The 23,939-nt window shown below is 45.2% G+C and overlaps 1 pseudogene; it reads right to left on the bottom strand.

Annotated features, from left to right (window-relative positions):
* Positions 1-399: 399 nt before the first annotated feature.
* On the bottom strand, positions 400-23,650 carry LOC121058447 (annotated as a pseudogene).
* Positions 23,651-23,939: the final 289 nt, after the last annotated feature.

Here is a 23,939-nt window from a genome sequence, read left to right as displayed (position 1 = left end):
ATGCTCCGCCAGCTTGTGGTACTGCATCCCCGGGAACACGGGCAGGACAGCAGGGCAGCACCAGTGCCCAGCACAGGAACCCGGTGACAGCTTGTGACAGCCAGGCACCTCCCGCAGCTTCATCCCAGCACACCTGGGCACCGCAAGCTGGCCACGAGGAGAACAAAGAGACTCAGCTCCTGTTATTGGTCCTGCTGTGCCAGCCACAGAATTGGAACAGCTCAGTTATTTTTGGAGGCTTTAAAATTTGCTAGTAGCCCCACTTTTCCTTGATGAGCCAAGTTGAAAACCAATTAGGGAAGAACTAATCAGAAAGTAGTTGTGCTCAGTGGGGCAGGAGAAACAAGCTGAGCTGCATTTCCTGCACATGGTGCTCACAGAGCTGCAGGGTGGAGGAGATTTCAGACTATCACTTTATTATATTGTCCAGTCTTCTTCACAGTGTGTGCACAGGGCCTCAGAATAAACCCCCCTTTTCCCACCCTGCTATCACCAACCCTACCTGAGGCATGAGCAAACTCTCGGCCATAGATGTCACATGCTGCAGGGAGACACCTCTTCTTCTTGGCCATCCGACTGCTCCATGGACCTCCAGCTGATGTTTCTCCGGCTCATTCTTTGTAGCTTTGACTTCAGTGCACTCCTTACGCTGGATTTGCTTTCCTTTGGTCACCGGACAACGTTTCATGTGCACCTTTAGGCAGCAGTAGAAGCGGAAGCTCTTATCACAGGCTTTGCAGATAAAACTCTTCTTGGAAGAAGCTTTCTCTTGTGGTTCCTTCGGTTCCTTGGTCCCAGCACCTCCTGCCCTGTCCTCTTCTTTGTCCAGAGCTTCAAGTTGGGACTCACTGTTCACCTTCCACTTCCTGATCCCAGGTTCCTCTCCACTTCCTTCCGTCAAGAGCCCTGTGTACAAAACAACTCCTGTTTCAGTGGTGACCGGCAGGGCTTGAATACCAGCCCCCTGGTTTCCCATCTCCTGAATGCTCCTGAGCAGGGAGTCACCCTTATGCAGTAGGAATGGGCACGCATCAGTGGACGCACTGAGACACCACAATGGTGACACAAGACTCTGCCCAAAAGCGGTCGTGGCAATGCATGGTACAAGGCACGAAGCAGCGATCCTTTAACTTTTCCACCCACACATACTAGGGGCCGGGTTTGGTGACAAGAGCAACATCCAGATTTTCCAAAGAGCTTGCTCCTCACCTGGCGAGAATGGGAACAATTGTTGCTTCTAAGAGTCTGCCTCTTGCTCAAACGTGTGAAGTTATGGCTGTGCTTAAATGTTTGAAGATCTGAGCCTCGGGGATGATACTGTCTCACTAACTCTGCCATTGAGAGTGGATATCCAGCCATTAATTACAAGACACCTCAGGAACACTTCCCAAACACAAACTCTTTGAAAGAGAACACAATCTTGCTACAACCTTTTTGAGTCTTCTGGTTAGGGCCCTGAGGTATTTTAAATCACTCATTACATTCACTTCTAACAAGCTTTAATGCTTTTCTGAGTCCCTGTAACACCATCATCTCAAAAAGCAAAAGCTGGAAAACTCACCTAGGATCTCATTCTACAGAAAAGACCCACAGGGAATACACATATGGAAGAAATCAAAATCCAAACAGATATATTTGGCTTCTTTGTTATAATGAGCACCATGCGATTGTGTGGCCATGGAAACCACTGCAGACTTTTTGCCAATGTACAGTAAATTCACCCTGTATTTGAAAAACTTCATTTCTGCCTTCCTCACTACGGGAAGAGCTCAGAAAAGTTTTCTCCCTGCATGGTGATATCACCCTGAATTTCCAACCAACTAGAAACCAGTTGACATAATTCCAATGCACACTGACTCAGAAATCTGATGATGTCAAGCGGTGACCCACCAACCCCTGAATATATCAAGGGAGAAAAACAGACTGTAAGACTGTTTTCCAGTTTGCCCTCCTCTGTCAAAACAGCACTACACACCCTTCACCTCTAAGGTCTCTTCCCACATTCCTGTGACCAACACTGTCAGTTTTTCTGATCTAAGCAAATAAGAATCTTTAAACCTCCCAGAAATGTTGAACATTGAAAAGAGATGAATGTACATGAAGATATGAGCTTTAAGGAAACCAGAACTGGATATGCAAGTACGTGACTCCAGAAGCAAAGACCCCCTTGATGTATGACCATTCTGCCTCCCACTTCTTAGCTTAAGCTGGAAGAAAACCCCGCCTACATTTTTGCATCTATCCCATGTCAGCAAGCACATGAAGGTCATTCAAATGTTTGCTGACATACATGGAGCCATGGACAAAACTTATACAGGAGAGCATGGAATTTTACTTGCAGACCCTCCGATTTAACAATTGCAATGGCTGACTCAGGCCTAAGTTAAATGCCAACTGTCTTTTTTAAATGCAGCATTATGCAGACAAAAACCCTCTTGTCTGGAGTTATTGACACATCTCTGAGATTTGAAAATTATGCATATTTTGACAAACAAGATCTCCCAAGAAGTGACTCTACAGAGACCTGGAAAGCAGCTAGCTAGTGAAGAGGCTATGGAGTTGGCTGAAACAGACAAACCTTGTCCTTTTAAGCACCAGCTGCCAATACTAAAAGCAACCCAGCTACAGAAGGGACCTGAGGAAAAAACAACAGACTTCATATTGTACCTCCATCAGAGAAGCCAACCCATTACTTTGATGATGCTGAGTGCAGCATCAAAGGATGAAGCTTCCTCCACAGGAAGTCCTGGTGCTTGCCAAGTGGTTCAGCTCACCTACATTAGGTATCAGAAATACCTTTTCTTTCTCTCTGTGATAGAGATGTTAAAAAAATGTAGCTTTCAAATGGAAATGCAAACTGCATGTGTCTCTATGGGGCACATATGTTCTTCAGAAATGTGAGATTTTCTCCGTTTTTAGTGCAAGCTCATATCTCTCAAACATGAGGCTCTCAGTTGTCATTCACATCTCATGCTACAAGCCACATGGCTGTTGATCCATAACTGCAATCTGCAACATTCAGGGCTGGTAAGCTGTGATACCAGAGTTAAGGAGACCAGTAGAAAAACTAAGATAAGGAAGTTCATTGTAAAGATCCATAGAATGCCAAAGAAGGACTGGTAACTGGCAATTCTTCTCTGATTGATTCATACAAAAACGTTTTTGCCAAATAAATACCATTTTTCCAGCGCTCTTGTTTTTCATGTTGCTTCTTGCCTGATTTTGTCTCAACCTTGGCTTGAAGCCCTGCAAAGACACTTAGTAACAGCAGTCTGCTCTCTTTGATATCAGGGCCAGAGAAGCAGGCATCTGCCAGAGCGATTCAGCTGACTCCCCTCTGCAAGGTATCAAACAGCTAAGGTGGTCTGCACGTTCAAAGACACGTGCAATTTTTATTGCCTTACACCCTCTAGAATGTTAGGAGGAAATTCTTTACTCAGAGGGTGGTGAGGCACTGTCACAGGTTGCCCAATCCCTGGAGTTGTTCAAGACCAGGTTGGACGAGGCCCTGGGCAACCTGATCTAGTGGGTGGCATCCCTGCCCATGGCAGGGGGGTTGGAACTGGATGACCTTTAAGGTCCCTTCCAACCCGAGACATTCTGTGATTCTATGATCTCACGGTTAGACAGGGTCAAGAGAAGTGTAGCAGGTGACCAGAGCTTCAGCAGGAAACAGAGAAGGAATGGCAGATAAGAAGGAATCAACTTTACGCTGGAAATCTTCATCAGAGCCATGACCAGGCAAAAAAGCCAACTGGATTGGCAGCAGCTCTTCTGACATTGTAAGAGGGAACCTAAATCTGAACTGAGCATGAATAATGGATTTACAGTATAGGACATCTCTCAGGGGACCATTAAGGCTAAGGAAGTCAATAAGCAGGAGGAACTTGAGGAAGAGGAGCACAGCGTGTGACCTTCTGAGCCCTATGGCTGGAGCAGTAAGCCCAGTCCTTGATTTCTTCTATGCATGCACTGCTCTGAGCCACCCAATCCCATCTACCACCCTAATAACCTTTCCTTATTGCTCACGAATGAGACAAGCTAATGAATGGCAGCTCTCTCTCTACCCCTCCTCTCCCTCCTACCCCTTCCTGGCACAGAGGGAACATTTCCTTTGCTTGTTACCGACAAACATGAAACAATGGCAAGCGTCAAAGCCAGGAGGCTTATGTTCATTCATAAAGACCAATCATGGCTCTGACTTAAATTTTCAAACCAACCAATTAAAATTCCTACCCCTAAAAAAAAGACAAGACTTTAATAAAAGCTGTTTACTCTAACTAGCAAGCAGTCTGTGAGTGTTCTCAGACTGCACCGTAAGCTATGCAGCTCTAACACCACAAGTAAATAGGGATGGACTCTGCTGTCTGCGCTTGGATAAAAGACACACCATGTACATCCATCAGACTGTGCAGCCCAAAAAATCTGTACCTGGACAAACTGGGAAACATGATGGCATAAAAACGTGAGAAAATAGAATAAGCAAGTCACATTTGCATTCAAGAGAATGCAAACCTGCAGCTACTTTTCTCTCTCTCTTATCTTTTCCATTAAAGCACCACATCCTGTTAAGCATTCTTCCTTCAAATGACGGATGCAGAGGCACAATTCAGCTGAGCCGGAAAGCATCCCACAGCTCGGGGCAGGGTCTCACACATGGTTATTGCTATGCATTTGTTTCTGGAGTTCAGGAAATTACGTTTGCCAAACTGGTACAGTATGTAACATTTCCCTACTGCTGTGGGACTCTCCTAGGGGATCATTTGCTTCACAAAGTGTATATATAGCAAAACCAAATTAAGGCATGGTGAGACAATTAACTCAGAAAATAGTCTGGGGCTACAAACTGCACCATCACTGTCATCCTTTCACAAGATAAGTGCACTCAGATGTGAGCTTTTCACAATCAGTCTGTGAAGTATCCACACATATACAAAGTCAACAGATTATAATGGAAGTCCAAATTCATATAGATCCAACAGTATGCAACAAGAAGAATCAAAGAAACCCCACAGGTATGGATATAAATTCTGAGAAATAGCCTAACATAGATACAAACAATGTAAATTAGTTGCTTAAATGTCTCCAGAGCAAAGGCTAGCATGGAGAATTGCAAGCACACTTAAGGAATACCAGTGTGGGGTCAGTCAGTCTCCACAACTCTCAGAAAGCAGACACGTTTGTCTGATGCACTTTAGCAGCAGGAGAAATTCATACTCCAAGGCGTTTATCCAGAGATCACCCCTGGGAATTCTCCTGCAAGTACAACCCCAACATTAGAGAGCAGTTCTGTGAAACAATCTCAGACCACCAGGATACTGAGGTCCACTACAACTCAAACTACCCAAAACTCCCAGTACTGGATGTAAACGACCACAGAAGGATGAAAGCCTGTGCATTTCTTACCCACATGCCCTAGCTCCTGCATCACTGGCTGTAGGTCTGGGAAAGACTCACGGACATTGCACAGCAGCTGACAGATCTTGATGGCCGGGACAGACTTCTCCTGTGCTGTACTCAGAGCTGCTTTGAAGGAGGCCTCTGAACTTTCCTCTGAGCAGAAACACTCAGTAGCTACAGAAGAAGAAAATATCACGTGGCAGAAATTTGGGGCTGCCAAAGGATGGGATGGTCTGGGAGCGAGGGCACGTTCACTTTTCCTGTTTCTTCTTTTCTGCTGGGAACCTGCTCTGAGAAACCAGCAAAAAAATCTTTCCAAGCAAGTCTTTGCCCTTCCACGAATACATGTGCTTGAGCTGAAAGAATTTCAGGACTAAACCAAGTTACAATAAATTCATTCTCAGACTTTCTGATTTGGTATTGGCTTACTTAAAACTACTTCTCCATGGAAATAGAGGTTCCTCAATGCCTTACAGAATTACAAGTTTACCCGACTTGTAAACCTGTCTTTCATACACAGCTTTCCCTGGGCTTTTCTCTCCCTTCCAAATCCAAATCATCTTCAGCCAGCCACTGCAAGGAGAGCCAAAGAGAGAATCTGTGTATGCCATTATGCACCTTACACTTCCAGATCTCCAACAGCAGCTAAACAGGACAGGAATGTGCAACTGCAGATTGCTTCATGGAAAAAGCTCAAAGCTACATACTAATGAACAGAGACCATTTGTTTTGTCAAAGGGCAAACAGGCAAGGCACGATGGTGATACAGAATCACAGCATCCTCAGTGCATTTTCTAGGAGTATTTCATTATCATGTTAGATAAAGTCCTCAGACAACTTACTCAGAGGGAAACCCTTTCAATCCACTGGCAGTTCTACTTTCTCTAAGACTTCAACACCTATACAGACTAGACCCAAATTTTGTGTGTCTGCATATCCACATTTTTAATAACTGAAAAGCTCACTGGCAATTTATTTCACCTAGAACCTCCTGCAGATTTATATAAAACACCCAGTATGCTCTCACTTCAGTAGAGGGATGCCTCCAACTTTGAACGTCTTGCCTGACCTAAGTAATATCCCCTGATTTCAGTGCATGCTAGGGCTTGTCCAGATTCTGAGCCCCAGATTGTGCTGGCTCCAAAGGCAGCTGGGGTACACGCTGCATCATCCCCTCATACCTCTTTTACTGCTTCCATGAGTCCTGCTTCCCCTGGAGCCAAGGTCCACTCTCTGCCTAATGGCCTCCGAAATCAACTTGCTGTGCCGCAGGATGATCTCAATGGCTGTGCTTTCACTGGTGGCCACTGAAGAGGAAAATAAAAAATAAAGGTATTTACAAACACAAAACCCAAGGAGAATCTAAAGGCCTAACACCCATATGGTCCAACAGAATCAAGAACTGAGTGGGCTGAGTCATCGTTGGTGCTAATGGGAACACAAACCAGACTTGTGACTGTAAAGTGGCAGTAACACCTTCTTCTCTCCCTTACACCAAAAAAATGCAACTTCAACCTCATTCCTTCCTCTCATATCTAATTCCAAGCTGAATCTGCTGAGGCTTGACCTGATGAATCTGAGAAACAATGACGCTAGAGTAAAACCACAACCTTTTTTAGATACCACAGTATGAGAATACAATGGACTAATTCAAGAAAAAAACAATCCTTACTCAGGGCAATGAAGAGATTTGGGGAAAATACACTGTGTACCAAAAATAATATATGATTGTACTTGTCCCCAGACTAGTTGATAAATAAAGCTGGGAATTGCCAAATAGATGAACCTATTTTTTTTTTCCACTGCTAGAGTTACAAAATTGGAGAAGATGCATAGTGATACTTTCATAGGAGAACCCAAAATAAAAAACTATAGTTCATCCGAGACATCTGTGCATATTTTTTGTTTGCATGCTTAGATTTTTTAATCATTTCGGTTCAGTACCAAACAGAAAGATCAATTACTCACAAGGCACTACTTGGGAGGAAAGCAGTGAAAAACACAGCTTGGTGAAAAGAAAATACAGTCCTTGGGATCCAGGAGACACACAGTGTAAGGTAGGAAGAGAAAGCTCTCCACGGTGGGGAAGGAGGCAGTGGAGAATGTGGAATAATCAAGGAATGATTTTGAGCTAACATGAAAAACTCCTTGGAAAAAGACTTACTGGAAACATCTTGGCGAAGCTGAAGGAAACTCATCGAGCACTTTAGCGCTGTAAGGTTTAGGTATGACTTGTATATGCCCCATATGGATCAGGGGGTGGTTTACAAATAAAAATATTTTTCCCCTTATCCTATCAAAATGTTTCTGATTTTATTACACGGACTTGAGTTGTCACAAATGCATTCCCAGCATCCCACCATCATACTGAGGTGAGCTCCATAACCAGAGCGTGTTCCCCACCAGTCCTGTCTCTTAGCACTACATTACAGGACAGGCAAGGGCTACCATTAGCAGCTCAAATCGTTCCCTCCCTCTTCATTTTCATGATAAGAAATATTTGTGCTTCTGTTTGTTCAAGCTGCAATTTGAGGAAGATTCAACTCTATGTAATTAAGCAATGCTCCTCCTCGGAATGGGTATTACCACTAGATAATTGACCATATTGGGAGTCTGGTGTTTCAAGAAGGCAATCGTGCTTAACAAATGACAAAGCAAACTGCCTGTCGGGAATGTTTGCTACAGAAGAAGTTATCAGCATTATGAGTGCAGTTTTGCTTTCTATTAAACAATCATTTACATTTCACTGCATATTGATTTAGCTTTTAATTTTCAAGTGACTTCAGAGCCAGTGAAATTTGCCACTCTATCTGAATTGCTCAGACTTGTGCCTAAATCCACCCCGGCTTGGAAGGCTGTTCCACCAACTGAAAGCTGAGGACTCCAAGTCCCAGCACCACCATAGGCAGGCAACAAAAACAACAACAACAAAAAACACCAGAAATAAGAAGGGGATTAGCTGTCCATGATAAAGATGTCTAATGGGGACACTAAGTACGGAACACCCATCAGCACACTCTGCTCCAGCCAGGAGACCACAAGTTAATGATCATGATCTGCAGAAACACTACCTGGATCTAGGGGAGGACCAAAGCCCAACTAAGCTTCCCTGGCACTGAGCAGATTAAAGCCTCAGAACCGCATGGTCACTTTTAACGTTAATGGAAATTACAAGGCAAGAGGCTAATTGAGCAAAAATATCTCTCTAGTAGTTTCCACAGGAGGGCAAAATGGTGATAATAAGATAACCCTCAGAAATCATGTTCATATGTCAAAGATTAGATCTGGAAAAAGCCCACAATCTCTGACAACCACAAAGAAATTCACAAATCTTAGAGGTTAACAGTGGGACTTTATGATCTTAGAAGTCTTATCCAACCTAAATGAGTCTATGGTTCTATGATCGTGAAGGTCTTTTCCAACCTAGATGACTTTATGATTTGAAACCTTGAAAACTATCCGGGTGGTTTCTTACACCAAGTCTTGCTCTTGGAAGTTGTTAACAAACAAAAAAAAATATTTCAAGGACAGAGTTCAAAACAATTTTTCATTTAATATTCTTAGCAAATACTTTTTAAATTGGCAGTCTCTTTTCCCTCGTTTCCCCCATTTTTTCTGTTTGTCACTTGAAGATGAGATGAAAAAAGATGACTCATTAAATAAACACTCTATTAATTGAATGATTTATATGATGAGGCCACATGAGACATCTCATGTGTGAGACATAATCAGTGTAGCTTGGAAAAGCTCTATCATGCCACTGTAACACCTCCCCAGCACAGCCAGTACAGACAGACAGATTCAAGGGGAATGACAGGGGATCACAGAAGTGTGTGTACACACACACACACATTCCTGCACAAGGGTCCTACTAAATTCCTGCTTGAGAGTCTTACAGGGGAAAGCCATCTCACAAATACACGTTGACCTACTCTCTGCATTCCTAAGCATTTAAAATGTAGAACTGGAAGAAACTTGGTAGGTTACCAGTCCATCTCACTGCTGTCATAAACACTACGTTATACATTCCCATTAATAAAATTATTAAGATCTATCCTAAAACTAGTTATCCATTTTGCTCCCTTTCCTCTGGTTGAAAAGCTCTTCTACAGTCTCATTCCCCTGTTGATTCTTCTAATTTTCAGCTTAAATTTATTCATGGCCAGTGTATACCCACTAGTTCATGTGCCAACACTATCTTTTAGCTTAAAAAGCTCTTCTAAACTCTGTATTTACCCTATTCCTCCTTTCCAATTTCTTTATAAGAGCATGATCATATTCCTTCTCAGTCTTCAGTTCACTTGTCTAAATAAAGCAGCTTCTCTTGTAAAATAGATTCTCCACTCCCCTGATCTTAACAGCTGCAGAACTGCCTCTACTTCAGTACAAACTCATCCTTTTTGAACCGGACTAGAACTGCACACAGTATTTCAGACAAGGTACTACTCTTACCTCTTGTTACTGAACCCTTCACTTTATACTACTTCATCATTCAATTCTCACTACTTACATCTCCATACAGGTAATTCTTCTCCCACTTGCAGATCCTCCTCTGTGTAGACAAAAGTTCCCAGTTTTGCTCATCAGCAACTCCTCCTAGCGTGGTTTGATATTTGTGTCAACAACATTAGTGATGCAATTAATTGAGTACCAAGAAAGCCACTGGTAACCTTGCTTCAACATGTCAGTCCTGCCTTCAGCACAACCTGTAGTTATTTCCCAATCAGCTACATCCTCTTCTTAGTATCACCATTTCCTTTAGATTAACAATTTCCCCACATGAAATTCAAATGCTTTGCTCAAGTCTAGATTGAGGCAGAAAATCCCATTTTTATCTCATCACATAAAGATTCCAGGTCAGGCAGAAACAATTTACGTGAACACCTTTGCTGCATTTTATCCCATTTCTTTACTTATGTGCAGTGCTTCAATTACACATGCCTTCCAGCCTTTTCCAGTGCATATTCCTGTGCAGCCATAGCTCTGGTTGCCTGATCACTGCTTCCCACTCCTACACACATGTCCTAGTTTTAGCCCCATTGTAGGGACTACTCCCAGCTTGAAAAATGCACCCATAAACCTTGCCATTGCTCTCATAACTATGTGTGTGAGCTCCTCCGGTCTGCTGGATGATTAGCCCGAATCCCCTTTGCTCTCTGAGTTGTGGTTTCACTTCAGAAAATTTCCATTCTTGTATCTCTTCGCCAGAGCTCTCCTGGATTTGTCCTTTGGCTCAGCCATGAGTTTGTGGGTCATCTCCTTTCATTATCCTTTTTCTTTACTTAATTAAACGTTTGCTACTTATCTCAGTATACATTGTGATTCCCAACAGTCTGACATGCTGCAAGCCTCTCTAATTACATACACTTTCAGACCTCTAAAGTAAACTTCTTTGTCTGTCTGCTGTTCCAGCCATTCCTGGCAGGTTCTTTACTTGGCCTAATATTCCTCTTCAAGTTATACATTCACTCAGGTCTGCAACCTCTCATACAAATTCTCCTCTCTTGTTGGGGATGCAAACTTCAGACAGTTCTCATACCTTTAACATAAAAGAAAAGAATCCAACAGCTCCTCCTGAGCTCTTATGAGCAGCTGAACTCATTAATTAGTTTCTCTCATTTCTAAAAATCTGTCCTTTTATAGCCAAAACTCTGTTAGTGAACCTGTTGGCATATCCTTCCGTCTAATTCACACTCAGCTGACTTTTGGTCTCTCAGTCTGAAGTCTTCTTTGAAGAGAACACAAGAGGGGTACAAGAATAGCATCCTTTTGGAGAGTGCCTACTGGAACCTGTTGCTGCTCCCAGGCAGGTATCTGCACTGCACTTCAACCAGCCTGTACTGGGGTTATGTGGTAGAGTTTTGGTAGTGGGGGCTGCAGGGGTGGCCTCTGTGACCTGTGTTAGATAAGAGCCAGTTTCAGATAGCTCAAAAAAAAACAAACAAACAAACAAAAAAAACTATTGCAGAAAAGCAGCTGGGAGAGCCAAGAGTGAGAACCAGCCCTGCAGCCCCCATGGTCAGTGCATATCCTAGGCAGTGAATATCCTAGGCAGGTATTCTTGCTTATGTGGTCTTTAACACTTGTCCTAGCTCGGAGGCAGTTTGATTTGGGCACCAAGTTGTGTAGGCACTGGAGCTAAAGGGGAGGTAAACAGGAACAACATAAAAGGCCAAGACGGAAAAGCAGCAGGAGCTCACGCATGGGAGCTGGAGAGGAGTAGAGTGATGGAGGGATGGTGCGAGAAGTAAGCAGGAGCCAGGTGTGCAAAGCAGGAAGAGGAAGGTGGGGTGAGGCAGGATGGAAACCGTAGCAGCAAGGTCTGCAGTCACCCGAGAGCCCTGCCTTACCACAACCAGATGTGAAGGGGGAATGCCAACACTTTAATGACGTGAGATGTCAACATATAGACCAGACGGCTACCGGCTGGTAAAATGCCCGGTCTCTTCTAGAAGAGGTCTGTACAGAAGAAAAGGATGGGTGTGTTGTGTTTTTTTTTTACAGCCACTCTACTGCTCCAAGTTCAGGGCTGTTCCATGGACTTTGAACTATGTGACAACCTAAGCCATGGGACACCATGCACAAGGGATTACTCCTCCCTTCCATTTTATCCAAATTTGTTTTTCTTTTCTTAAGGTTTTGCACCCAAGCCATACCCCAGATCCTCCACCCTACCTCCCCTCATCACAAACACTAATAAAGACACAAAGTTAAGCACTCAAAAAATGGAATTGCTAGATAAAAAGTTCTCTACAAAACCTGGGATTTGTAAAGGGGCTTCATTTCACCATGTAGCGTTTTTTGAGCAAAGAAAAATGGGCTTGCTCCATGCACAGCTTGGACCAGGCAGAGAAAGATCCTAGTTGTCTAGAAAAAAAGGCTAATACATGTAAGACTCATGTTTCTCTTGATGAATAAATGTGTCACTAAGGAGGCAGTAACTGCAAGAAGAAAAATAAAAGTCTCATCTTTATGAAACCTTGGAGAACTAGATCATACCTCTGCCAGCCCAGAGCTCTCGTGTGATTCTGCAAGAATCAGGTAATATGAAACCTTCAGAGGTGGCAGCTAAATTCCATGTAAGTTTTCCCAGTACCACACCTAAGACACCAGAGATCTCAAGTGCACATATGCCACAGTTCCACTGTTGTAATCAAGTTAACTTTGAAATAATTATGCACATTTCCACTTGTCTAGGAAAAAAAAAAAAGAAAAAGAAAAAAAAGCACAAACAAATAAAGCAGACCTTAAAAAAAAAAAAAGGACAAAAGGATCCCTAGGGCCCCTGCTCCTCAGTTCCGTCTACACTTGGCAATTTGCACCCGACTTTCCTGTGCCTCACCTCCCAGTGCAGCTAAAACAAGGGCAAAAAGAGAACCCATAGAGAAGAAAAGAATTTTGTATTCAGAGCAGGATTTGGAGGCTCTGCAGCAAACAGTCTGGGAGCAGGCAGCAACTGAAGAGGATAAAAGAAATATTGAATAACACTACCCCTTCACCAAGGCAGAAGTCCTGTGAACACCAGCGTGTATGATCACGCAATTAAATACCGGATCCTATGCCCAAGGGTCAGAACTATGACAGCAGAATGTTTGTTGTTTTTTTTTTTTTTCCCACATGGGAAGGGAGATAAAAAAAAAAGGCTGCATTTTAACTACCTGAATTTATGAAGACCACACACAAAAAAAAAAAAAAAAAGAGCGCAGGGAAAAGGTGCAGCTTTTAAAAGCAAAGGCTGGGTTACGATGTGAACAGTGAACAGGGGTATGTGAAAAATTCTGAAGTCCCCACTTCCGAAGCAGTTTTTATGGCTGGGAGCTCAGCACCCTTGCAGATCTCTGCTGACAGCCACAACATCCCCGGCAGACGCAAAGTCCTTTGCTGCACTCACACCTCTCTCCCTCTTCTCACATCCCCTCCCAGGCTCAGACGTGCTGCTTTCAGAGGAGAAAATTCATCAGCTGCTACTCACCCCCCAGCCCACGAGGACAAGGTGGATGCTCTGTTGGCAGCACTTTCTCTGGCCCTCCTACAATCAGCTGTAGCTATAATATCCAAGGCTGCCCCATGCTGGAAACCTTGTCAGGAATTGCGTGCAAGGGAGCAAGACAGAAACCGAGGCATTTACAAGATGAGCAAGGGTTTTCAAGAAGCATGTCGTGGCTCCGGTCAGGCTCACTCAGACGGAAAGCAGACATCATTCATGTCACTGAGCACAACAGTGCTTTCCAATCCCTATAATCCTTTGTCAGGGGAACTAACCGATGTGACAAACTAGGACAGGAGGTCTGCAAGCTATGTGCTGAACACAGCACGCCAGGACACCTGCAAGTTTCAGCTGCACAGGCAGGGCACAGCCAGCTCGCCTCAAAACACAAAAGAAAGCAGGTTTTACGCTGCTTTTTTTTTTTATTTCATGGCTTCTTCAAATCAACATACATAATGCAACTGCTTACAGGAAAGCAATAGTCCTCCACACCAACTGCTGCGTTCAAGACATCAACCAATAAGCAAATAAATTAATAAAAATCAGTCAATGGGCATGCTACACTTGCAGGCAACTGTGTGCCCAGAGTTAAAGAAAGCAGATGCTGGGAGAGCCAGCTGAAAGGTAAGCTGATGACTGAGTACACAAGGACGTAATGACATGCAGGCAGCACAGGGTTTTAATGGTTCTGCTGAAAACAAACTGCACTGCAGAGCCTTCATCAGGCTCACAAAAAGGCATTTAAAGAGACTGAGAAACACTGGGTGCCTCCTCTGCCCCAGTCGCAGCTTTTAGGGACAGTCTGGCATACTGGACAGTTCACCCTGAGGCCCCCTTCGCAGTTCAGCTCTCATTATTCCCACAGCTCAGCACAGGACATGAGACAACTCCCACAAGCAGTCCATGCTGCGCAAAGGGAAATCACCCTGTGAGGCTAGCCCATCACTTGGCACACCATGTGGAAAGACAGTGCCTTGCAGACACACGCGTACACCCCTCGCCCACAAAGCTTTCCTTCTCACGGATTTGTTACCCGCTTCTCCGAGGTGGTCAGGAATCCCTCTTCTGCTGCCTCCAGGAACTCTATGATGGGGCTCAGCTGTGTCACGCTCTGGATCAGCTCCTCCCTGCATCCCAGCAAACGAGCAGTCAGCATCTCTCCCTCTTTCGTGCTCTCTTGGGGGAAAGGGATTCAGAAGCACAAGAGAAGAAACAAGTCAGTCTGAAGGAACTGACAGGCTCCTGAAGCGAGTGAGACTTTGTGTAAGATCTAAGTGAATAGCAAAGCTCATCCCAAGCACAAGCAGCAGAGAGAAACCACTTTACGATTCTCTTTAAACTCTGTGAAAGGAAAACGTCTCATTTATCTAACAGAGCACAAAGCCATAAAGCAAGCTGGAGGTTAACACCAGGTTTGCAAGGCCACTACTTTGTGTCAGCCTCCACTAAGAAAGGAGCTTTCAATCCTGAGGCTCAGCTGTGCTCTGACCCACATTGGCATGGAGCCATCGATCCAACCCTCCAGGCAGCAATGGGGAGAGCCCTGCGCTGCCCGCAACCCGCTGCTGTGGAACAGAAACGCTCCAGGATCTTGGCCAGCACGCAATAAGCCTCCTGTATTTGAGTAAGGATACAAGGATTGAACAAATACTGGAGCACTGCAGCCCACCGGGGGGACGTGACCAGGTTTCTGAAGGTGCTTTGCCTGTATAGTTACCCACTCACTTTGCCAGAACCATGCCCAGTTCTCTACCTGTTTGCTGCAGGGCTTCTCCACTGCCCTGTTCCCTCTCCAGCAAGGCTGCTCTCAGCATGGGATTCCCATCTTGAACAGCTTCAGTAAGGACACAAGGATCTGTGCATCCAGGGGCTGAGCATCCTTCACTTCGCCCAACAGCTTTGTGAACACCGACTGTTCCCCTGCCCCTGCCAGACAGGAAACCAGAGCCTACAAGAGAACAGGCAAGTGCAGGGGAGGTTTAACAACACAGCCAACTGCCTGATACAAGCAAAAAGCAGAATTCTGGGGGTTTTGTTGAGGGGAGGAAAAAAAATAAAACATAGAAACCCATATACACATGCCCACCAACACAGGTTGAGCTCGCTGAGGCCTTGCCTGCATTGAATTCAGCCCCAGGAGATGTCTGGGCTGTGGCCACCAGCCCCAGCAAGGAGGGCAACAAGCCCTGCCTGCCAGCTCTTCTCCTTGCAGTGAGCTCTGCCGATGGGAGCTGGTGAATGGCCCCGTTCCAGCACCAAACACACCTCTTCGGACCAGGGCTCTCCTAACAGCAAAATGCCAATAGCTAACTGACCTTATAAGGTTGTAAACACTTATTTAAGAAGCCCAAGACTAGAGGAGGGAATACAAGATTTCAGTGCAGAACAAGGAGAGCACTTGCATAGAAAGCAGAGAGCATTTTAGGTGGGACTTCTAGGAATTCTCATTCCCAAATCACAATGGAGTCGCATCTCCTAGCTTTGGGCGCAAGCTTTGGAGATAAGGCACACAAGTGCTGTCTGTTGTGGGCTCTCAGCACACCTGGTTATCAAGCTCAGAGCTCCAAAATCCACTCCAGTGACCCAAAAGAGCAACCAGAGGCAAACAAGCCTGTGCAGTTATGGAAATAAAAGGAAAAGAAATAAGCTGGAACTCTTGCTCCCATTTCCCTGGAGCGTTAAGCTGTAAATATTGCCCCTAAAGACACATGCTCCCCAGCTCTCCACAAGAGATGCCAGTCTTTCAGAGCAGGCGTCCTTTATTAGAGACTCCAGGGATGCTATAAAAGTACCTTTGAAGTGGAGAGCTTAGCCCAGCTCCTGAGATAACGGCCATTTTCTGCTGTCATTGTCATTTTTATTTCTATGATAAAAAGACTGAATGTAACTGCTTGAGGCCACACCAGGGGGATGCTGGACTTGCTTTTCCTAGCAGGTGTAAATGCTCATATTTTAGGGCAGCGTGACAGTGCAATGACCTATTGCAAGGAGCGTCCACAGAGGGGGAGCTGCAGGAGTCCCAGTTCTTATCCACTAACGGCATTTTTCCTGCCAAACAGAGAGACGTGGACATGAAGGGCTCTGTTATAAAGGAAAAAAAAAAAAAAAAAAAAAGAGATGCAGCAGATGTGCCAAAGAGCAAGCTTAAAGGTATTTTTTTAATCCAAGCATCAATTTTTAATAAGACTTGATAACCAGATTGTGTTTGTTCTCACGGTTTGCATGTCTGACCCCTACCAGCTGAGACCGATCCTGCAAAATATCTTGAATCTCACCTTCCTAAAGGTGCTCAGCACCTTGCCAAATGCATGTTTTTAATATGTATGAGAAGTCACTTGCATTGCTGTAACTTATTTATTTTTTTTTAATTAAAATCAGCACAGCATCACTACCCAGAGATCCACTTAACATCCCTTTCTCGGTGCATGGTTTTCGTTAATGGAAATGAGTTTTCAGAAACTGAAAGGCTCTGCTATTTATAGTCTCTTTCTGGAAGACCTTTCCTCAGACACGTTGCTCAGTGGGAGCAACAGCCTTTTAGCATTGTTTTGAAAGAGTACACAGTGCATTTTAGACTTACTTTGAAGCAAAAACAGCTCCCAAAGAACCTGGAAGAACTGGAGAAATAGTGATATTAAGCTGGAATCCCAGCTTCCATTCAGTGGTAAGGTGCCCACGTGTTGTAGCCTCATCTATCAGGCTTTCACTGCATGGGACGCTTGCAAAACCCTTCATGGCCAAATTGGCAAAAAGCAGCATGCAGTCAGCTTCCAGACTGGGGCAAGAGACAGTCTGGGACAGTTTCCTTGGGGCAGGGAAACCAAGTCACTAAGAACTGACTTCAGCTTGAGTTGTACCACCAAATGGTGGTGGACTTTCTCAAAGTCCACTGAGAAATTCAGCCCTGACTGCAGGTGTCAGTTGTGGTGCCCGCAACGCCCCAGCTGCTCACAGTCCTACCGGTACCTCAATGATCACACACCATGAGAACGTCCCCCCAGCTGATCTTAAACCTCCCCAATTCCACGGCAGCCCCGGGGTAAGAAACACCACAGGAGATATGTCCCCTATCTCCATATCATCTTCCACATTTGGGGGATTTCTTTCCTAATACCTTCAGTTCCTACGCTGCTACATCCCCTCATCCTGCTGCAGGATCTCTTGCTCTTCCCCATTGCTCCTTCATGCTTCAAATTCTTTTGCTTCTTCTAACATTCCCTGGAGTAAACCAGGTGGGCAAGTAATGCATATCCCACGTGCAGTGGCCCATAACCAAGCCTGCAGGTTTCACCCAGGGATGTGGAGAGAGAGGCAGAGCAGCAGGCGGTGCCACCACAAATCCAGCTGGCCACTAATCCACAGCCTTGCCTTTTCCCTGTAGGTGGATTTTCACATCTCATCCATGCTTCTGCTCCCACTGTGAGACATGCCTCAGGTGCAAAAGATCTCTGCAAAAAGCCACTTTACTGCTGCTGAGTGATCTCCCTTAAACAGCAGCTTCAGTACTAATGCAAGCACCTAAAGTGGTGGGAGGGATCTTCAAGAGATGGGCTGGAAAGCCAGGAGGCTTAGGATAGCAGTCGTACCTTGCTTTAAACCCTTCCCTCATAAGCCCAGACACACTCAGCTCCACGACTGACCCCTGAGCACGGTAAATTCTGCGTCAATAACTCAGCCCTACCTCCCTTCCCTGAGGAAAGCTGCACAAGCCACTGCCAGCTGCAAAGTCTCCAACTGCAGGCAACCAGTTCAGAGACATAACAACCAGGCCTCTGTGAATGCAAGTTGGTTTAGTTTTGTGTGTGGTTTTATGTTTGTTTGTTTGTTTTGTTTTTTTACTGAGTACTTTTTGAAGTGCATAACATAAAGCAAATATAAAAAAGCCATCAGAAAACCACAGCCCAGCCCAGACAAAGCCACTGCCTGCAGAGCCAATGGCATGAACAGCACAGCGCGCAGCTCACATCTGACCCACAGAAAAGCTCCTCGACTACAACCGAGCCATGAAGTCAACCAGTTACCACTGGTATAATACATTATATATATGATATACCATCGGCATACAGTAATCAGGGGAAAACTATGTTCCCACTGCTAGTTCAGCTCGCTGAAATGTTTTGTTTGTGGTTCTCCCCCCCCGCCTCAAACCTGCATTTGTAAGGGAACTATGAGGGAGACTCCAGCATCAGGACGGTGCCATGGAGGATGCTGGCTCCTGCTTGCTGTACACAAGAATTAAAGCTCAGCCAAAATTTCCATGCAAGAAGACCGGAACAATGAAAAGGTTCCTGCAGCTTTGCCACCAGGAAAACAGGCAAACCTGCAAGCTCGCGCTCCTCATCAGGATGCAGAAGGTAACAGCAAACTTTTTTATGCCGCATCCAGAAATTCCTGCAGCTGCAAATGAAGGACAGCGATAATTGGACAGGCCCATATGCAGTGGAAATGATCCACAAGCACAGTGACATTTATTCTGCACTAGAGAATCAACGCTCCCCCACTTCATCTGAAACCAGTAGTAGAGGGAACAAATGAGCTGTGCAATAATTTGAATTGAGTTTCTCTAAGAGAGCACAGGAAGATAAGACTTGACACCAGCAAAGCTCTTCTACGCTTCCCCAAATTACTGCAATTTCAGTCTTGTTCTCATTTCCAAGCAGGTTTCATCCAGGCCAGAACCAAATTAGATCGGAATAGTTTATGTGAGTTACACAGAGAAACTTCAAAACAAAAACAACCCCCCAAAAAAAACACATCATCTTAAATAGAAAACCAACTTATAAGGGTACATCTGCATTTTTCAGCCCAGGGAGCAGAAGGTAGCAACAAACTTATAGAAAAATAAAAATTCTGACAAAAGCAAGGCAAAAAATCCTGCAACCTAAACTTCTACTGGATGTACCTGGAAATAAGGCAGCAACGCTGACAGGAAGCACAGCACAACCCCATAGAACATAGGGCTACTGGCCTGCCGCAGGAAACAAGGCACCCATTCACAGACAAGCTCACGAGCAAAGGAACAGAAACAGAGGGCGATGTCTAAAGCAAACTCTCACTGAAACCTAAGGAGCTTAAAGCCAGAGCAGCCTTGGCTCTAAAAGCAGCTGGCAAAACCCCCACCAACACTCCCAAGCCCCAGTGCTGTGCGTCAAAAACGCAATACTGCTTGCCTGTAGAGACAATGTACCCACAAAGGACTCGTGAGCAAAAGGACGTGCACGAGGGATGGGACCTCTCCTCTGCAGCACCGCAAGCACTCCCTACCAGACCGTGTAGCATGAAGAAAAGGCAGCTCCTCTCACAGCGTGGTTGCGTCTACAGCCATCTCACTGGCTTCCAGATTGACTTTACTTGCCCTGAGGCACCCAAGAGACTTCAAGCAAATACCTGGTAAAATAATACAAAAAGGAACTAAAAAAAAAAAAAAGAGAGACGAAAAAATCCAATGACTTTCTACCACTGACACAATTTCAGCCCTAATTACACACCCTGAGCTGGGCTCTTTTGAGCTAAACTTACACATTAAGCATGAAATATACCACTGTATGGTGGCCCCAAAGAAAACACAGAGCCCTTAGGGGAAAAAGCAACACCCTCTGCTGAAAACAGAGCCCAGGCCGGTGCCAGCGCCGACAGATCCTGCTTATCCCAGCAGGAGCTCAGAGAGCAACGGAATAGGCTGAGCTGAGAGTTTTCACCTAAGCCCTTACTTACACTGAGCTGCATCCCCCCTCCCCACTGCCTTTGGGGCTGACACTTTTCATGCTTGTTGCAGCTGAGAAGTGATTTTTCTGCAAGGCTTAAAGAAAATCCATTTCTCATTTATTCAGCATTTATTTACAGCTACAGAAAAATTGTCCAGGTGCCATTCTGCAGTCAGATACCCAGACTGTCTCTGAGCTCTGCAGCTTCCCATTTGGGCCCTACAGCAACAACTCATGTGGGAGCAAAACGGGCAGGGCATATGGCATATAAGGGCCCACCAACCTCATCTGCCGGGCCTGAAGAAACTCGAAACATTATAGTTACTGCAAAGCAACAGAAAATGGGGCTCCTAGGCCATTACAGAAGCAAGGCAGTGTACTTGCCTACCTGGAGCACGGGGTGTTAGCAGGTGAGGGGGACACGCTGGCACAGGCTGCCCTCTGGCAGCGCCTGTCCACGTCCCCTGAGCACAGCACCCTCCCAGAGGTGCTGCTCCAGTTGAGCCTCAGTTACCAATGTGTGGAATGGGTAAAACCTTAAACCTGACATCATTTTCTAATCTGGAAGATGAACAAACACACAGAAATGTAATCTTTCGGCAGGCATGCAGAGAGCAATGCACTCAGAGGTGCTCATCAGCCTGGCTGGGCTTGCAACTGCAACCATGAATTAGGACCCACATCTCCCTCCTAAAGCTCCAGCATTTTTAAATTGAACACCATCAAAGGGGTCAGCCACTAAGAGAACACAGGCTTTCCTCCCATGAACATTCAAAGCCTCATCAGAAAATAAATCTGTATTCCCTGACTCAAGGGAATTCTCCTACCTGCTGTCATACTTTTTTTTTTTCTAGTAAAGATGTTGACTTTGGTTTTCAAAAGCAGAAAGCTGTCTTGGCCAAAACATCCCGTGTCACACAGACATGCTGGTACCGCTGGGTACAGGTGACTGAAACCCAGACAGCTTGTAAGACCTACAGGTCTCAGCCCTCCAATCCAGGGAACATGATTGACGTCGAAAGTCAGGCTAATCACAGAGTCACCAAAACGTTGGCCACAGAACTGCCATGCTCTTATTTCTTTACATACAGAAAAGCTATAGAGGGCAATTCATGCAGCCAGGCAGCCTGGCCTGAAAACAGCTCCATCAGAAGCAGCCCAGGTGAGCAGAGCAACCGCATGACAGCTGTGGCTCTTCCCCAGACACTGTGCTCAAGCAGTGCCCCCAAGACTCCCTGCATGGCCACTACACAAATACAGGAACTTCAGTGGTGCCACTGAAGATGTAACCTGCTGTTTCTTTGGTGGCCTTGAGCTATTATGATGGCTGGCATCTGTTGTTCAGAGCCCACAATATCCTCCAGTGTTAACCAAGCACTAGACTCAACTATCTTCCAACACCAACCTGAGCATCATTCATCTGCAATGACTGCTTTTAAAGTGGCACACCACCAGGAGAAGCGTCATGGGACAGCAGGCCAACATGCCACACATCCGTCCCTGCCTGTGACACTTCTGGTGAACGGCCTGCAAAGCAGAGCAGAGCAGATGCTCCACGGCAAGACTCCGCCATGGGCTCAGGAAGTCTATTTTGGGATCTCATGTGTCAGTCATTGCTGTGTTGATACAGTTCCCGAAGCGAATGCCATAAACAGATAGAATGTCAGAGCTCTCCTACCATGCACTGAAGATGTCTTCAGGGCAGGACACCTTACCTACTTACTTACCTCCTTACCTACATGCACGAGCAGCTTGCTCTTCCAGATGCTTCTCAAGGGTGTCATTCAGGTGAGCACGATTTGCCCTTCAAACAACAAAGCACCAGAGCCCCAGTTTCCCCATGAAAATATTTCCTGAACAGGGCCCAAACTATTCTAGCCCTCAGCAGGGTGGAGAAGAAAAGACTTGTATTATTTTTCCAATAAACACACCTACCTCCCTTTGAGAGGCATCAATTTCTCCGCATTCTTCTAGTCTTCTGAGCACAGCCTGGGCATCAGAAAGGGCCTCAGAGAAAACACTTTCATATCGAAGAAAGAAATACAGTTTACAGCTTTTGCTCTCTGCTGCTGTGTGAGAGAAACAAGATGAGTTATTTGCTAATTGAAGGGATTCACAAAAAGCATGATGTGATTGAAAAGCATCAGTTTGTAACCAGCACATTTGCTGTAATATGAAAACTGTGACTCACAAATCCCTTCTAAAGATATCACGCAGCCTGGAGGAAAAACCAACAGTTTATTTAACACTAGTTATAAATGGAACATTTATTTTAAATCCATTGCAGCCTCTGTTTTCCTCCCATGCTGAACACAAGTTTAAAAGATAAGGTAGTATTAGCAGGCAACTCTGTGCACTTACTGTTACAAGGATTGTGTTACCAACCGCATGTTCTGCACTAACACAGATCCCACTGTACATCAGATGCAATCACACGCGTGGATAGAAAATTTTTGCTCACTACAGCTCTGGTAAAGCACTGAGAGAAACAATCACAAAGGCCTAAGGAACTGTGCCAAAGGAAGAAAGCCCCTACAGAACCAGGGTACACACCAGTGCTGCTACCAACCCAGGGCAAACTAGAATGAAGAAATGCAGAGAAAAAGATCCCCCATACCAAGAAAGTGTAATGCAACTGGGTTGTAAATCATTAAGAGGCAGTGCTGTGCCCAGACCTGTAAAGTCTCACCTAAATCACCCCTTCTTCCTTTCTTCTCCAGAGGCTCAGCAGGCTCCTCTTCTGCACAGCCATGCTGCCCTGCGCAGGCAGGCTGGTCAGGATGAGAGCCTGAATCTGCCCTGAGGGACCCAGAGCTGCTCAGCATCATGTCCTGTGGAACCCAGGTGTGATTTGTGGTAAGCTCCTGGTCAGGAACAGAAACATCTCCCTCCATTTCTGCTTCTGCAGAGTCAGGAGAAGGGGACACTCTCTGAGGGTGCAAGGTATCTGTTTTTTCTTTGCAGGAGGTTTTTCAGACTGAAGCAGGTATCAGCTTCAGCGCTGTTTCCAGATGAGTCTGCTGTCTGGCTGGAGACCTCTCTCACTGTCTGATCCTGAGATGAGCAGCTGAGGAGGTCTCAAAGGAGGTTTTTGCAACTAACAGCCACATCAAACATCTGCAGACTGTCTGACAGAGAGATGGCTTTGGTGAAGTTGTTTCCCCATTGGGAGTTTGCCAGTGTACACCACATCCAGCAACAGCGCAAACTCCTCAGGTGTAACCACAGAAGCATCAATGGAGATGGTGTCTGTGCTATCCAACAAGGATTTAAAAAGCAGGCTGGCAGCAGCCAAAACAACCTTGTGTACTCTAAAATGAACAGTTCCAATGAAGATGGTGCAATTGCAGAACTGCTGCTCCTTGCAGAGTGTTTACAGCTGCTGCAGCAACTGCTTTCTGTAACTGGGAAGCTCCATGGCTCCAGGATCTAGTGGCCTCCTCTTGCCTTGGTCTCCACACTGCTTTCACAACGTCCAGCTAAAGAAAAAACAAAGGATCCTACTAGCAAAAGGAAGCAAAAATCATTTTTCAGTTTACACCCCCTAGTAGTTTATTATACCGCAGTTTAGTGGTTACAGCAAGAAGAGGCTCCATTCTTAACTGAGACTCCTTAAATTCAGCAACTTACCCAACTAAAGATGCAGAGTCCAGATACTGTTCAAACATAAATATTTCAGGAATAGCTTAGGTGTGAAAATTAAGTCCCAGGAGTTACAAAAAGGAGAAAAGAAACTCCCAGACATGACTCCTACCACAGAGCTCTAAGATGTGTGAGTGCTCTTCAGATCAGGCACTGCAGTGCCACACAGTCTGCACCCAAGAACTAAAGGAACCAATGCAGGAACA

Source organism: Cygnus olor, chromosome 21 (genome assembly GCF_009769625.2).
Source record: "Cygnus olor isolate bCygOlo1 chromosome 21, bCygOlo1.pri.v2, whole genome shotgun sequence".
Taxonomy (NCBI): domain Eukaryota; kingdom Metazoa; phylum Chordata; class Aves; order Anseriformes; family Anatidae; genus Cygnus; species Cygnus olor.
The sequence above is the reverse complement of the archived record's forward strand: the minus strand, read 5'-3'. Positions and strand labels throughout refer to the sequence as shown.